At 41.5% G+C, this 16,907-nt stretch overlaps 1 protein-coding gene across 3 annotated transcripts in view; it reads left to right on the top strand.

Annotated features, from left to right (window-relative positions):
• The window catches only part of CASS4 (Cas scaffold protein family member 4), a 56,414-nt gene that overhangs the window by 18,814 nt on the left and 20,693 nt on the right, over positions 1-16,907 (top strand). The gene's annotated exons all lie outside the window — the stretch shown is intronic.

The following is a 16,907-nucleotide window of genomic DNA, read 5'->3' on the forward strand; positions in this document are numbered from 1 at the left end:
TGATTAGAGAAGGAATCTTAATAATGATTTGTCAAGAAGATGACAAAAGCAGTAGTTAACATTTTCTGGCAAATGCTTCCTTCCTTTGATTCTTCATTTCATATTATTTAATTTCATTTAAAGTGATCTTACTTGGTGGGTCTCCCAACCACTCTTAGGGCAGCAAATTCTGCAGGCTAGTCTTGTTTTCGTGAAAACCCTTGAATGCTCGTTGAATGAACATGATTTCTATGGGTTTGAGAGAATGGTAGAAAAGTAAAATGCTAGAAAAAGTCATCCAAGCAATAACTTTCTCTCTAACTAAACCCTCAGGCAAGAAAAATCTCATGCGGGATTCCACAGGAACAACACATAAAATGTTCAGTAACAAGTATCTATATATTTGATTCAAGCTGTATGCATGCATTTTGAGTCATTTACCAAAAAGAAAGTAAGCTGCAAGGACACTATATTTCTGTGGACTCTAAATGCTTTCCGTATCATTTGAATTTATGTTGGCTTTCATATTTATTTTAAAAAGCTGTAAGCACAAATGCATTTTCTGGTGACATTTGGCCGAAGAGAGAATTGGGAAAGTTAATATAATGCCAATGTCTGCAGCAGTGCTTCTCCACCTTGGCAACTTGAAGACATGTGGACTTCAACTCCCAGAATTCCCCAGCCAGTCGATGGGGATAATGGCTCAGAAGGCAAACCTTCTGCCTTCCATGCTTACAGTTGTTGAATCCTTGCAGGTAGTAGAAGCATCAACCATTCAGGATTCATCACAGGTAGAGAGGAATTCAGCCACAATAAGTGGAATTTACAGGATTTGCAGTTTCAGAAGTCTAATTTGTTTGTTTCTTTACCCTGCAGGACTCAGCGATGGGTCTGTTTCTTGTAGATTCTAAAAACTGAACCCTCTGGCAATGGGGAGGAAGTTATGTTTTCATAAGATAATACTCTGGTGTTGGATAGGAAGTCTGAGCATGGCGAAAAATGGATTATGCTATGGCAGAAATAGATGGCTCACCCCAGATCTGTTAAGTAAAATGAACTGGTTGCCACAAGAGATGGAAATAAGGAATTTCTGGAGAAATACAATACAATAGCAGAGTTGGAAAGGACCTTGGAGGTCTTTTAGTCCAACCTCCTGCCTAGGCAGGAAATCCTATACCGTTTCAGACAAATGGCTATCCAACATCTTCTTAAAGACTTCCAGTGTTGGGACATTCACAACTTCTGGAGGCAAGCTGTTCCACTGATTAATTGTTCTAACTGTCAGGAAATTTCTCCTCTGTTCTAAGTTGCTTCTCTCCTTGATTAGTTTCCACCCAGTGCTTCTTGTTCTACCCTCAGGTGCCTTGGAGAATAGTTTGACTCCCTCTTCTTTGTGGCAACCCCTGAGATATTGGAACACTGCCATCATGTCTCCCCTAGTCCTTCTTTTCATTAAACTAGACATACCCAGTTCCTGCAACCGTTCTTCATATGTTTTAGTCTCCAGTCCCCTAATCATCTTGGTTGCTCTTCTCTGCACTCTTTCTAGAGTCTCAACTTCTTTTTTACATCGTGGCGACCAGAACTGAATGCAGTATTCCAAGTGTGGCCTTACCAAGGCATTATAAAGTGGTATTAACACTTCACGTGATCTTGATTGAGAAGGTAGTAAAGATGGAAGCATTTCAGTGTGTCTTATCTCCGGACTGCAATTGCCTTTGGTGTGGTTGAAGGGTCTGTATAATTGTCCCAGTGTTTTATTTTCTTTTGTTTTATGGAAAGAGGTGGTGGGAGAAGACCATACTTGAATATCTTTTCAGGAAGCATAATTATTTGGCCCTATGGAGATCACTGGTGCTATTAACCTCTATTGAGAGAATATCCAGGGCAAGGTCTTAAGTCTGTCCTATGTAAAAACCTTCAATAAAATTGTTAGATACTTGTTCTAACTACAGTGGTTTCCACCAAGGTCCTCTGTTCTGGCGGGAACAGAGGTTTAATCCTATTGGTCGAAGGGTCTGACCACTCCCTATAAAAGGGCTGCTGTCAGACTCAACCTTCCCTGGATTGTTCTTACTTGTTGTACTTAATAAAGAGCTGTTGTTACCGTTAAGCCTGTGTGTGCCTATCCATTACCCAATCTAACAGAAATGCCCATTGCTTTTGGCCCTCTGCTTCTGCAAATTGTTTTTATACACTCCAGTGAGTATAATTAAATGCAGCTTTTCAAAACTTTAGCAGAAATGCTGGAACATTGATCTCCGTAAAGAAAAAAAGATCTTTTTAGTTATTAAAGAAATTTTTACAGGATAAAATCATTTAGATAAGGAAAAAAGAAAATACAGGAAAATAAAAGAAAAATGGTGAGAAAAGAAAAAGAAATGAAAGAGAAAGGAGAGATGAAGAATATTTATGGAGATTCTCAGTCATCCAAGTCATAGTGGTCCCAAAGGTGCTTTTTCCAAAAGGCAGCTGAACTTTCTTTGTTTTGTTTTTTCCTTGAAGACCTTTTGCTTTTCATCCAGGAAGTTTTTTCGGTAAAACAACTTAATAGAAAACCCAAAGAAAAGTCCCTCTTTGAAAAGCACTTTTGGGAAAGAGAAAGAAAAAGAAATGAAAGACAAAATGCCAAGAAATGTCTTCCAATCTTCTTTACAGCAGTTAAAATGGCATTCAAATAAATACTACCCTTTCTGAGGTACAACTTCCTTCTTTCGATAATCTATCCTTTCTAATAATTGAACACAAAAATCATATTATTTTTCCATATTTTCAGCAAGAACCCCACTGCAATTTTTCCATGTAATGAGACCATTTGTTTCCCTTCTCAAACTGGATTTTTAGAAGCATGCCTCAACCAATGGTGTCAGTGACATTAGGATGCTAAATTTGGAATCCAGAATTAAACAGTCTTTGTTGACACACAGTTGTTTACTTTAAACAGTAAAGCACTGTTTACATTAACACTTTACATTAGAATTGTACATGGTTAAAGAATGATTTGGCTTTGGACCTCACATGAGGAAACGTGCAATATTTCTCTATTACTGCTCAAAGGGAAAAAACCCTCTTCTTTCACATTTCTAGAAAACAGATGTGGCTGCTTTTAAGAGTTGCATCATTGGCTTCTTAAAGCAGTTGAGTATTTTTTTAACCTAATTTTTTGGGGGGGAAGACAGCTTTTGTGGTAGAGAGAGACCCTGGATTCATATAAACAGCATTTTTTTTCAAATCATTTTTGAAGCATGCACCACTTTAGCTATTATGTCAGATAATATTATGTTGTGATATTATGTTGTGGTATCCGAAGCAGAACATCTAGATTCAACCACAGTTTTGTTCCATGTAGCATCAACCTTGTGGACTCTTTCCGCAATGTGCCGTATTCAAAATGGACAGTGGTTAATATATATGTATATACTGTATATGTATGGTGCAGATCAGTGGTGGGTTTCAAAATTTTTTGGAACCTACTCTGTGGGTGTGGCCTCCTTTGTGGGAGTGGCTTGCCAGCCATGTGACCTGGTGGGAGTGGCTTGCTGGCCATGTGACCGGGTGGGAGTGGCTTGGCAGACATGTGACCGGATGGGAGTGGCCAAGACAATGTCACTGAATTTTTTGCCCCAATGAATGATCTACAAAAAGAAAATATAAAAAAGGAAATTTATTATTTTGTGCATTTACTACTTAAAAAAGATTAAAATAAGTACACAAAACAATAAAAGAGCTACTTACAGAAGGGAATAAATACATATTTAATTTTACACATGTTAACAGCTGTTGGAATTGTGTTTGCACAACAGTGGAAAAAACAAAGATATGAAAATGAATAAATATTAGAATGTGCAAGAATGAATAAATTGACAATTAAAACCAAGAAGGCTTTGAATACTTTTTCACGTGGAATTTGTTTTATCAATTGCTAACTAACAGAAACAGCAATTAGAAATCTAAAAGTATGAAAGAAAACACCAATTATGAAAGGAAAGGTCATTAAAATGTATAAGGAAATATTATTAGTACTTGATCATTATTAATGTGTAGATAACTGCAGGACATTACATACCCACAAACACAAACTATGACAGTGCCAGGAAAACACACACACACACACACACAAAAAACAATTCCCCCCCAAAAGACTGCAGATGAAACCAGTTTTTTTCCCTAACCCTAAGAACAGGAAAGACAAAGCCACAGGAATAAAAACCATCAAGGCATTGTGGGAAATTATAAAGGACAGTGCCAGGAAGCTCACAGAACCAGCAACCACCTCACAATTACCTAAACAACCAGGTATCACACAGAAACACACAAAATCTGGCAAAGCTGCCTTGCACCAACCTGGCCTGCCCATAGAAAAGAAGCCACCTTGAGACACATACCATACACCAACCTGTACACTTAAAAGCAACATATTGCATCACAAATAAAACATTTGCAAAAAGGAATAACATTTCTTGTAATAAACATTCTATAAACAATAAATAAATAAAAATTCCCTAAAAATAATTAAAAACCACCAGGTTCAGAGAACACCAAAGGACCCCACAGTCCTCTCCCTCCTTATCTTTTTCCTTTTTGTCCTTCGACTTCTCCTCCTCCTCCTTTCCCCACAACCCCATCTAGCACTGATGATGTTACCTAGTTTGGTAGTGAAATGTCTGTAAAAAAAACCACCAAGCTCAGAAAGCAGCAAGGATCCCACTTTCCCCCACCTCCTCCCTCTTTCTCCTTTTTGTCCCCCCCCCCCAAAGACTGCAAATGAAACCAGTGTTTTTTTCCCCCCTAACCCTAAGGACAGGAAAGACAAAGCCACTGGAATAAAAACCATCAAGGCATTGTGGGAAATTATAAAGGACAGTGCCAGGAAGCTCACAGAACCAGCAACCACCTCACAATTACCTAAACAACCAGGTATCACATAGAGACACACAAAATCTGGCAAAGCTGCCTTGCACCAACCTGGCCTGCCCATAGAAAAGCACCCACTTTGAGATATATAAACCTGGTCTGAACACTTTTAAGCAACATATTGCACCACAAAGAAAACATTTGCAAAAAGGAATAATATTTCTTGTAGTAAATATATTTTATAAACAATTAAAACATAAAAATTCCCAAACAATAATTTAAAAAAGATATTCTATAAATAAAAAAAATCCTTAAAAACCATTGTTAAGTATTCCACCAGCAATAATTTATACTATAACTATTTTAAGGTATTGTACCAACTGTAACCATTATTCCACCAGCAATAATTTATACTGTACCATTTCAAACTACTCCACACACAATAATTTAAAATGAAACCATTAAAAACATTCAATACACAATAAATTACAATAAAACAATTTAAAACAATTCTATACACAATACATTTTAAAGTATTGAGTATAGAATATTTTAAAATGGTTTATTTTAATTTATTTTGGATAGAATCTTTTTTAAAATAGTCTGAGACAATTTTAAAAAAGAATCCATACACAATAAATTGAAGTAAACCATTTTAAAATATTCTACACTCAATACTTTTAAGTAAAAATATTTTAAAAAATTCTATGCACAATAAATAAAATATTATTTTAAAATACATTAAAAAAATAAAAGAAAAAAAACCAGGTTACTTACCAGCAGGCAGAATCAGCAGCTCTCCGATGCAACAGGCAGCAGACAGGCAGAGAGGCAGGAGGACAGGTAAGACTGTTTAAGACTCTTAGGGCTTAGCCAGCCAGGCGAGGCTGGAGAGGGGAGGGTGGGGGGCTTTTGGCCTAGCCTCGCGGAGGCTTGCCGCCCACGCCAGCCTGGTGCTTTGTCCCGGAAAGGCCCAGGGGCCTCTCCTGGGCTAAGCTAGCTTCCCGGCGGTCGCGCGTCCCACGCGACGCCGGTGCTTCACCCCGGAAAGGCCCAGGGGCCTCTCCTGGGCTGAGCTACCTTCCCAGCGGCCGCGCGTCCCACGCGACGCCGGCGCTTCGTCCCGGAAAGGCCCAGCGGCCTTTCCTGGGCGAAGCTAGCTTCCCGGCGGCCGCGCGTCCCACGCGACGCCGGCGCTTCGTCCCGGAAAGGCCCAGCGGCCTTTCCCGGGCGAAGCTAGCTTCCCGGCGGCCGCGCGTCCCACGCGACGCCGGCGCTTCGTCCCGGAAAGGCCCAGCGGCCTTTCCCGGGCGAAGCTAGCTTCCCGGCGGCCGCGCGTCCCACTCGACGCCGGCGCTTCATCCCGGAAAGGCCCAGCGGCCTTTCCCAGGCGAAGCTAGCTTCCCGGCGGCCGCGCGTCCCACGCGATGCCGGCGCTTCATCCCGGAAAGGCCCAGCGGCCTTTCCCGGGCGAAGCTAGCTTCCCGGCGGCCGCGCGTTCCACACGACGCCGGCGCTTCGTCCCGGAAAGGCCCAGAGGCCTTTCCTGGGCGAAGCTAGCTGCCCACCGCCCGCACGGCCCACGCCAGCCCGCCGCTTCAGCGAGGGAAGGCCTAGAGGCCTTTCCTCGCCGAAGCTAGCCTCCCGCCCCCCCTCGCGCTTAGTTGCTTACCTGAAGGAAGCAGCAAGCTCCCAGCGAAGAGAAGGGAGTTTTGAAATGGAGGACAACCCGCTTTTAAACGGGTCGCCTCCAGCCCGCTCACTGATTGGCTGAACTCCAGCCAATCAATGAGCGGCTAGCTGGGCTAGCTAGCTTAGTGCGGACGGGCGGGGGAGCGAGCGAGCTCCGTTGGGATGGCAAGGGGGATAAAGTGACAGGACCGGTGCCGGTTCCCGGTTACTTCCGGGTCCGGTTACTTCCGGGTTCGATCTTCAACCGGTTCGCGCGATCCGGTGCGAACCGGTAGGAACCCACCACTGGTGCAGATATACAATACAATACAATGCAATACAATACAATACAATACAATAGTAGATTTGGAAGGGACCTTGGAGGTCTTCTAGTTCAACCCCCTGCCTAGGCAGGAAACCCTATACCGTTTCAGACAAATAGCTATCCAACATCTTCTTAAAGACTTCCAGTGTTGGGGCATTCACAACTTCTGGAGGCAATTTCTGTTCCACGGATTAATTGTTCTCACTGTCAGGAAATTTCTCCTCAGTTCTAGGTTGCTTCTTTCCTTGATTAGTTTCCACCCATTGCTTCTTGTTCTACCCTCAGGTGCCTTGGAGAATAGTTTGACTCCCTCTTCTTTGTGGCAACCCCTGAGATATTGGAACACTGCTATCATGTCTCCCCTAGTCCTTCTTACTCTTAAGCTAAACATACCCAGTTCCTGCAACTGTTCTTCATATGTTTTAGTCTCCAGTCCCCTAATCATCTTTGTTGCTCTTCTCTGCAACAAAGATATATAACAAAGATATATAACAAATATAAATATATATTTATGTATGTCTATAACATGTGTATATGTGTGTTATGTATGTGTTTGGGCAGATACACACTTTCTCTTGAGAGCTGGCAACAGAATTTCATTTCTAATGTGGGCCAAAAATGACAATAAAAGTCATCTTATGTCATCTGTACATAGCTCAGGGTTGGCATGGGGGGTACAATTTCTCTTAGCTTGATTTTTTTCATTGGCAGACATTTCATTACCCATCCAAATAGCCAGAGAATGTCATATCTTCAACACCTGACCCTTGTAAAAAATTAATTCTTTCATTAAAAATGTAACTTTTCATTTCCTCAGTGCAATGTGCATGGAGGCTTAGTCGGAAAGCAATTGAGCTCTTTGGCAAGATCAAGGCATTTTTTTGGAGGGGGGGGGGAACTAGAAAAATAGAACGTTAGGCCAACATATTTGTCGGAAGACCTCAATTTGTTTAAAATAATTATTCCACGAGGCAAACAGGCCTGTTGTCCGTCTCTGGCAGCTGTTACGACAGGCAAAGGGAGAGGACGATCAAGCAGGGAGAAGAAGGAGCTCATTGTTTCTGAGCCAAATCAGCAGACGAAATGGAGGTTATCAACAACAGGACGCTGATACAATCTGAGCTGGCGAATGAATTTCTTCCCTTAGTTCACTAGAGCAGCTGTTCCTGCTCAGCAAATGTGGTGGTAAAAATATAAGCCGTATGCTTCTGATGCAAACTAGCAGTCTCAACGGAACTTGCGTGTTGCTTTACTCTTATTTAAATACTAGTTTAGTAGAAAGCTCTCCAATTTTTTTTTTCTTAGAAAGTCCTGGAATTCAGCCTTAATATACACGCACTGTCCTATTTTGGAAGGTGACACTGGCATAAAGACAATGCCATAACCAGCAGCTTCTACTGTATATCTATAGCAAGCTCTCTCACCCATCTCACTGCCCCAGGAAGCAGTAAAGGAAGCAGTTAAGAATGTTTGCAAACCGCTAAGACAGGCATTCCTGTTCTGTGATGTTGGATGAGCAAGTGAGTAGTAATTTCCAGTTTAGTTTATATGCAACACACAGATCAGAGCTGAGCTGACAAAAATATAAATTGATGTTTATATCTTAAATATCAGCAAGCATAAAAAAATAGTTAATTGTCAAAAAGGAGGACAAAAGTGAACAAAAATGGGGAGATATGTACAAAGAAGAGATGAACTCTGGGGTCCTTGGTGCTCTCCGAGGTTGGCGATTTTCTTGCAGAACTTTCATTACCAAACTAGGTAACGCCATCAGTGCACACACACTGCACAGTTCAACCCTGAACTGCAAATATTCTCTTCTAAGAGATGAACTACAGGCAAGAATCTGCATTATTTACATTGCCCTCATATCAAAAGGCACAGAGTTTCCCATAGCCACTGGAAACCATACTGTAGATAGTTAGCATTGACTATCCCAGAGGGAATGGCCTTTGGATACTACAGCCTGAATTTTTTATGCATACTGCATAACATTACTTGATTTACGAACACCCATTTAGTTACCGTTTGAACTGACAGTCCTCACACAAATGTCTGTGGCAGCATTTCCATGGTCACGTGATCAAAATTTGGGCACTTGGCAAATGGCATGCAGTGTCCTGGCTTCATGTGATCATCACTTATGACTTTTCCACTTGGTTTCCAACAAGCAAAGTCAACGGGAGAAGTCAGTTTCACTTAACAAACACATACAATAATACAATAATACAATAGTAGAGTTGGAAGGGACCTTGGAGGTCTTCTAGTCCAACCCCCTGCCTAGGCAGGAAACCCTATACCGTTTCAGAAAAATAGCTATCCAACATCTTCTTAAAGACTTCCAGTGTTGGGGCATTCACAACTTCTGGAGGCAAGCTGTTCCACTGATTAATTGTTCTAACTGTCAGGAAATTTCTCCTCAGTTCTAAGTTGCTTCTCTCCTTGATTAGTTTCCACCCATTGCTTCTTGTTCTACCCTCAGGTGCTTTGGAGAATAGTTTGACTCCCTCTTCTTTGTGGCAACCCCTGAGATATTGGAACAATGCTATCATGTCTCCCCTAGTCTTTCTTTCTCTTAAGCTAAATATACCCAGTTCCTGCAACCGTTCTTCATATGTTTTAGTCTCCAGTCCCCTAATCATCTTTGTTGCTCTTCTCTGCACTCTTTCTAGAGTCTCCACATCTTTTTTACATTGTGGCGACCAGAACTGAATGCAGTATTCCAAGTGTGGCCTTACCAAGGCATTATAAAGTGGTATTAACATGATTCACTGAACAATTGCAGTGATTCATTTTAATCACTAGGTCAAAAAAAAAAAGGTTGTAAAACCACGTGTGACCCACTAAACCAGGGGTCACCAACCTTGGATTTGTGGACTTCAACTCCCAGCTTGCTGGCTGAGGAATTCTGGGAGTTGAAGTCCACAAGTCTTAAAGTTGCCAGTGTTGGAGACCCCTGCACCAAACAATTGCCTTGCTTAGCAATGGAAATTCTGGTCCTACTTTTGGCTTTAAGTTGAGAACTTACAGAATAGAGATAGCAGACAGGATGCCAAGTGTTTACTTCTTGATTCTGCACCATGAAGGAATCAATTTGGTCAATAGGAATGACGTATCTAATGCTTTGATTGTTGAGCAATTAATCGGTTGGCTGAAGCTCTGCAGTCCTGCATTGCCTCCAATTTTCTGCTTCTCTGCATAAATATTCATCAATATTGCCTTAGGCTTTGGCACAGTAATAATCATAAGTTCTAGCAATGCCACTTTCTCTAACCAGTTGTCCTTTGCAAACCTCTGATACGTCATATTATGCTTTTCATACTGTTAATACTTCCGTTGAGAAAAGAGAGCAGACAGCATTTGGATGTCCCTTGAAGTCTTCTTGTATGCCTTTGAACTGCCCCTAGGACTGATGCTATTGTCATGACTCTTTGTCACAGATAGCTAATGGGTCAACAGTCCAAGAGTGCATGGAATTCTAATCGCATGGATTACATTGGACAATCCTTTGTAGATAGTCAGGCATATTATGTGCAACAATTTCCTGTAAGGGAAAAGAATCAAGTATACTGGAAATAAAGATGCAGCTTTTGCTCAGCCATATCACCAGAGGAAGCTGCCAAAGGGCTGCTGAGGTTAGTTGCAAAGAGTGGTTATCAAACCAGAGGTACTATGGTGAAAACTGAAGGAGATTCCAAGCAAAGCAGGTTATTTTTCCACGAATGCACACCCTTATTTTAGAAACTGGCCTATGTGTTTCCATGATGTTTATTCATTATGGTTGTGAGTGCAAGGTTTCATTGACTTAATTGGAAAGTCTGCCTGCCCTGCTCTTTGTCTCCTAGATTCTGTTTTTTCAGCCTGTGTCAGCCCTACAAGATAGACCAGATTGAGAGACCAATTCCATAAGAAGACCACAACTATACTTTATTGCAAGGGTGTCAAACTCAATTTCTTTGAGGGCCATATCACGGCTGTAGTTGACCTCGGAGGGACAGCTGGGCATGGCTTGTTTTTTTGTTTGTTTGTTTTATTGGATTTATATGCCGCCATTCTTCCAAAGGACTCAGAGCGGCGTACAACATTAAAAAAACACACATCCCGAAAGTTAAAAAGAAATTAAATACATATCCCAAAAAACAAAGCCAATTTATAAGACAATACATTTAAAAAATGAGATAAAAATTAATAGGCCAGGCCGGCTTGCTGGAAAAGCCAACTTTTTAGGGCGCGTTGGAAGGACCGGAGGTCAGGGATTATGCGAAGCTCCAGGGGCAGCTCATTCCAGAGGGAAGGCGCTCCCACAGAGAAGGCTCTCCCCCTGGGGGTCACCAGCCAACACTGTCTGGCCGACGGCACCCTGAGGAGGCCAACTCTGTGGGATCGTACTGGATGGTGGGAGACTACTGGTGGCAGTAGGTGGTCTTGCAGGTATCCTGGGCCTAAGCCATGGAGCGCTTTAAAGGTCATAATTAATACCTTGAATCGCACCCGGAAAACAACCAGCAACCAGTGCAGGCTGCCTAAAAGGGGTGTAACATGGGAGCACCTAGGTACCCCCATGATAACCCGCGCGGCTGCATTCTGGACCAGCTGAAGCTTCCGGGTGCTCTTCAAGGGCAGCCCCATGTAGAGAACATTGGCTGACTGGGTGGGTATGGCTAGCTTGACGGAGCTCACTGGGTGTGACCGATTGGGTGGGCGTGGTCAGCTTGATGTCACTGCCCAAACTGCTGGCATGTTTCCTCTTTGCACTGGGTAGACTGGGCTGAAGCCGTATTGGGTAGACCATGCCAAAGTGATGTGGGTCGGCTCCTTACATTTTCCAGGATGGCCTCATAGGCTGGATCTGGCCCACGGGCCTTGAGTTTGACACCCCTTCTTTATTGAGATAGGTTACAATAACAGAACCTTCATTTTGTATTTTATCGCATCCTGGCCCTACCCTGTTCCACAGTGAGTCAGAGAGGAGCCAGCTGGAGTCTCTTCCTAATACTGTCCTCTTTCTCAGGTCTTAAGTCATATTTTGTGCCATTTTTGTGAACACTCTCTTCAAACCTAACTGCATGTCTTGGAAAAAATTACCAGAATGACAAGGCACCAGCAGCCTCAGATCAGGATCGGTTGGATAAATGTACATCTGGCCTTGCTAATCTACTTTAAAAAAATAACACTGTAATTTCATCCTTTTCTTAGAGCTCGAAGCATTGTTAGAGACCCCACAGATCCACTTTATGGTCCATTTCTGTTGCTCTGGGAGGAGGTTTCGAAGTACTTCTAGCAGGGCTACCAGATTGTGTAACGGTTTGTTCCCTATGGCATCCATGCCAGGCAGCTGCAGGTCGCCAACATCGGTTGGTGGTAACTCTGGCAGGAATTTACTCAAACTCGTATCTCTTCCCCACTCCCAACGACCACCTAGGGCGAACGGATCTTTCCTCCAAATCCAGTTCCGCCATACACTTCATCTCCAAGGGGCATGAGTATCCAGCAGCCCCCAAGTTGTCCTCCTGATCACTGCCTGGGTTGGACATTTCTTTGAAGGTTATGGTTTCATTGCACTCCCCTCGGAAGGTGTTAGCTCCGGGATGAGCGTGAAGAGAGACCTTGCTTATTGTCAGTCTCTGTTTCGCTTACTTGCTTTCGGCTGCCATGGAAACCGGGGGAGGGCATGGTATTTGGGATGGGAATTTAGTACAGGAGGGTTAATCAAAAAAGGGAGTTTTGTTCTCACCATCTTCTGCGCATGCTGATGGCCGATGTTTGGACCTGGTCAAGGCCAACCGTCCTGCATACCAACCTGGTGGTGCTTCTTGGAGATGCAACCCACGTGACATCTAAGGGAGTTGCAGATTGGGCAATGGGGTGGGGGTTGTTGGAGGGAGGGGGCTGGGCAAATGTTTGATGTGTATGATTTCGTGCTTTTCTGCCTCAGACCTTGCTTTACTTTGCTGCTATCTATTCATAACCAGTAAACGTACTTTTAATTCCACCAACAATGGAGTTGAAAGGTTTCTTTCTTGGTTACTGACAGAGGCACGCTTGACAAGTAAACTCGCAAGATTCGTTTTTCTCACCATGTAAATGTACACATCCAAACTAGATTGTGTTGTTTCTCTGTCTCATATAATATATGTGGATATATGGGTATATGCATATTTTTGTCATGCTTATGTAGTGTATATTAAGGTGGTGGCCCTTTGAGAGCTGTATGTAATGAAATTTCATTTTAATGTATGCCGATTAGTGTACAATTAAAGTGACAATAAACTTATTCTAAGCTCAGGTTTATAGAACCCCCAAAAAACTTTGGGCTGGTTTAATAAACATCTGATTCTGTTAACAATAACTCCACATTAGGTGCACCCAAATAGTTGCAAGTATTTTAATATGTAGTGTCATTACTCTCCTTCTATAGCTTCTATTCTTTTTTAACAAACTCTATTTTTCAGTCACGATATCCTTCAAGTCTTTCTTACATCTGTAAAGGCATATTTGCATTCTTTGTTGAAAATTAAAGTGCATCTTTTTATTTTCCTTAGGTTCTGCATTAATGTATGGACAGCGAAGGCCATGAACTTTATGAGTCAATGATCTTCCTGATTTTTCATTAAGTAACTTATTAGGCCCCCGCTTAGCAACACTCTCACTTCCTCTTACAACGATCAAATATTGGTTTGAAGTTGTTATTTTAGGATCTTCATCTCCAATCCCCATGAGATTCAATTTGAAGCTCCGGTACTCTAAGTCAAGATGCTTATGCTAGACATTTTTTTTCCAGCCCTTCTACCACCAAGACTTATAAAAAGCTGATAGTGGTGCAAGAACTCAAACCTTTTCATGAATTCTGCTTTCCACCCATTCTTCTTTTCCATAAACTGCAAGGGTGGGGTGAAAGCTTGAGTTCCCCAATTCTTGAATTTCCTTCCTCAATCTTCAAAGCCCATGATGATTATGGATGTAATGGCTCTTGACAATATTGTGAATAGGAAAGAATAATACTTAGTAAAGTTGATGAGGAAATAAAAGTCAATAGAATAAGAGAGTTGGAAGGGACCTTGGAGGTGTCAGCCTCTACTTTGCTTGCTTGCTATTGGCTGCCATAGTAATGGGGAAGGTGGGGGTTCGTGGTATTGGGGGGGGGATTACTAGGTACTGGAGGAGTTATCATTTTGTTCTCATCATCTTCTGCGCATGCTGATGGCTCGTGTTTGAGCTTGGTCAAGGTCAACCGTCTCTGCATATCAGCTGAATTAGGCCACTTGAAGATACACCCCACATGACACCTTTGGAAGTTGCAGATTGAACATTGGGTTGGAGAAACTGGGGGGAGGGTCTTGGGTAAATGTTTGATATGTACACGTTTGCGCTTTTTTGCTTCAGATCTTACTTCACTTTAGCTGTTTTCATTTCATGTCCAGTAAAAGTACCTTTATTTCTACTCAAATGGAGTTAGGGGTTTTCTTTCTTAAATACTGAATGAGGTATGCCTGACAGGAGGTCTTCTAGTCCAACTCCCTGCTTAGGCAGGAAACCTTACACCACTTCAGACAAATAGTTATCCAATCTCTTCTTTAAAATTTCCAGTTTTGGAGCATTTGCAACTTCTGGAGGCAAGTTGTACCACTGATTAATTGTTCTAACTGTCAGGAAATTTCTCCTTAGTTCTAGGTTGCTTCTCTCCTTGATTAGTGATCAGTCCTAGACATTTCTTTCATATTTTTAATCAGAACTTGTGGCAAACAGCATATTTCACCAGTCAATGATTCTGGTTAGTACATATTCGTATCTTATTTGAGAGCAGGCATTCATATCATTAAGTAAGGACATCTGAAGCCTAAGATGGGAAATGACATCAGATCATCTTAATAGTAACTCAATAAGATGAGTAGGTCAGGCTGAGAAGTCCATTGTAGGTTTATAGTTATGCAGAGCTGATCAAATTGATTCAAGGCTTTATTGTTATGAACTGCAGAATGCACTACTTCCATTCCAAATGCAGCTCACAAAAAGATCAAGAGTGATTCCTTCAGCCATGAGCTGCCACAGTAGATCCCAAATTAAAAAGCCTCGACTTCACTACTTGTGTCAACATCTTCCACTGTGCTATTGCAGATTTCATTGGTAATTGGGAATAAAAACAGCTCATAGGTTAAATTGGCCCAGGTGGAAGCCAAGAGCAAGATGACCATCTTCCTCTCTTTATGGTTGATAGAAGCCAGTTGGTCTGATAATTAAATCTTACTTAATCCCAGCAAAACCTGAGAGCAGCTGGTTGGCTTAAGGGACAGCACCTGCTGTCTAGGGCAGCCTAGGGCAGCCTCATCATTTGGACAGCATGAAGTAAAGAAAATCTGTAGGTAGCAGATCTGAAATTCACTCCCAAATCTGTAGAGAGGAAAAGGTTTGGCTGGAAGCTTTCTTTGAATTTCTCTAGGCCCTAGGGGAAGGACATCTTTCCAACTGTTTCTCAAGGGTGACCTTCTAGCCCTACAATAGTTCACCAAGATTGCAAGATGTCTCCAAGAGAAAACAAACTTGCTCGTTGACCCTCTGTCATCCTTCTATTGCTGAAGTTCTCAGTCATCCAGTTAGGAAACCTGAAGCTATCCTCCCTATCTGAAAAGCAAATGCATTCCTTCAAAAACAAGACACAAAATTGACTAAGGCATCAAGTCATTGTTGACTCCTATTGACAACATAGTTTTCTCCATGACAACCAGATATGATATATAAATATGCAGCCTCTTCTAGGAAGAACCCAAGGAGATATTACATCCAACTCAATTGTTATATACCAAACATCAGAGACAGGGTGCTTTCAACCTGCTATGCACATCATTTCTTTCCTGTTCCATATTTGCTGTTGTTCTAAAGCCATTCTAAATGTCCATACTTTTCTTTTGAGAAAAAAAAAATCCCATAGGAGGAGCAACCTCCTGATCTCTTCTGTTAGAATTTAAGGAAAGTGGAAAAAGCTGATGAAAACTAAGAGAGAACCTTTCAGTGAAAATGAGGGCTCTTTGACAACTGAACTAACTAGGAAAGGGTTATACCACCAACACTGTACCAATCCCAAGAATTTCCCCAACATTCCCTTCTCCTTTAGTAGACTTTCAAAAGCAAAATTTCTTTCATTACATTGAAAACTAGTGAACAGTTCTTCTCTAAATCAAGGAATAAATACATTTGTAGAAAAAAAATAGCAATGTGTAACTTGTTCCGCCAGCTGTAATCGTGCACACAACCTTAGTAAAGTTGTCATCACACATACAAATGAAAAATTCCTTTTTATTGATAAGACCTCTGGAAAAGATATGAAGGCTGACTTGATCACACATTGGTATATTTTAATACTAAGTTTAGTACCTAATAAAGGTTATGTATTGAAGTTCACATTCTACGATAGTAATTTCCCATTACTCGTTTCTCACATCCTGAGGAATTTTATCTCTAACAAAATTCTTATTTCTAACAGTTTAAGATTTTGTTCTTTCTTTCTGGGAGTATGATCGGTATCAGTTTTGGGGTTTCTCACATCGGTTTCAGATATGTGAGAAGGTAGCATCTCCATTTCCTGTGTTTCTTCTATTGTCATAGTAACTTTTATTTTGATTTCGCATGGTCTTCTCAAAAGGTCCCACTTAAAAGAAAGACAAGGTATGTATGGGCAATGTAGAAGCCAACCAAGAAATATTTCCTCATTTATATAGGCAACTAGAGAATACTGAGTCACAATAACTGCTTCTACAAATTGGTATTGTGCACGTAACAAGATGTGGGAAGCCACAGCAGCTTCGAAAACATGCGGTTTTAGAGCATCTCTTATGGTGTTAGATTTAAACATTTATGTACGGGATAATGCAAAACTAAGGATTTCTGCAGATACCGCCTATTCATTTTTATGTGTGATTATGTTCGCATCATAATTATACTTTGAAGTTATCTCTTAAAAATAAGAGTAGAAAACACAACTGATGATAAGAAAAAACCTTTGTGGATCAGGCCAAATCTAATAGATCACACACAGCACACAAGTTGTGCAGGCTCAGTGTGTACTATAGTTTTATTTAAACAC

This window comes from Natrix helvetica (genome assembly GCF_964273705.1).
Source record: "Natrix helvetica genome assembly, chromosome: 3".
Classification (NCBI taxonomy): domain Eukaryota; kingdom Metazoa; phylum Chordata; class Lepidosauria; order Squamata; family Natricidae; genus Natrix; species Natrix helvetica.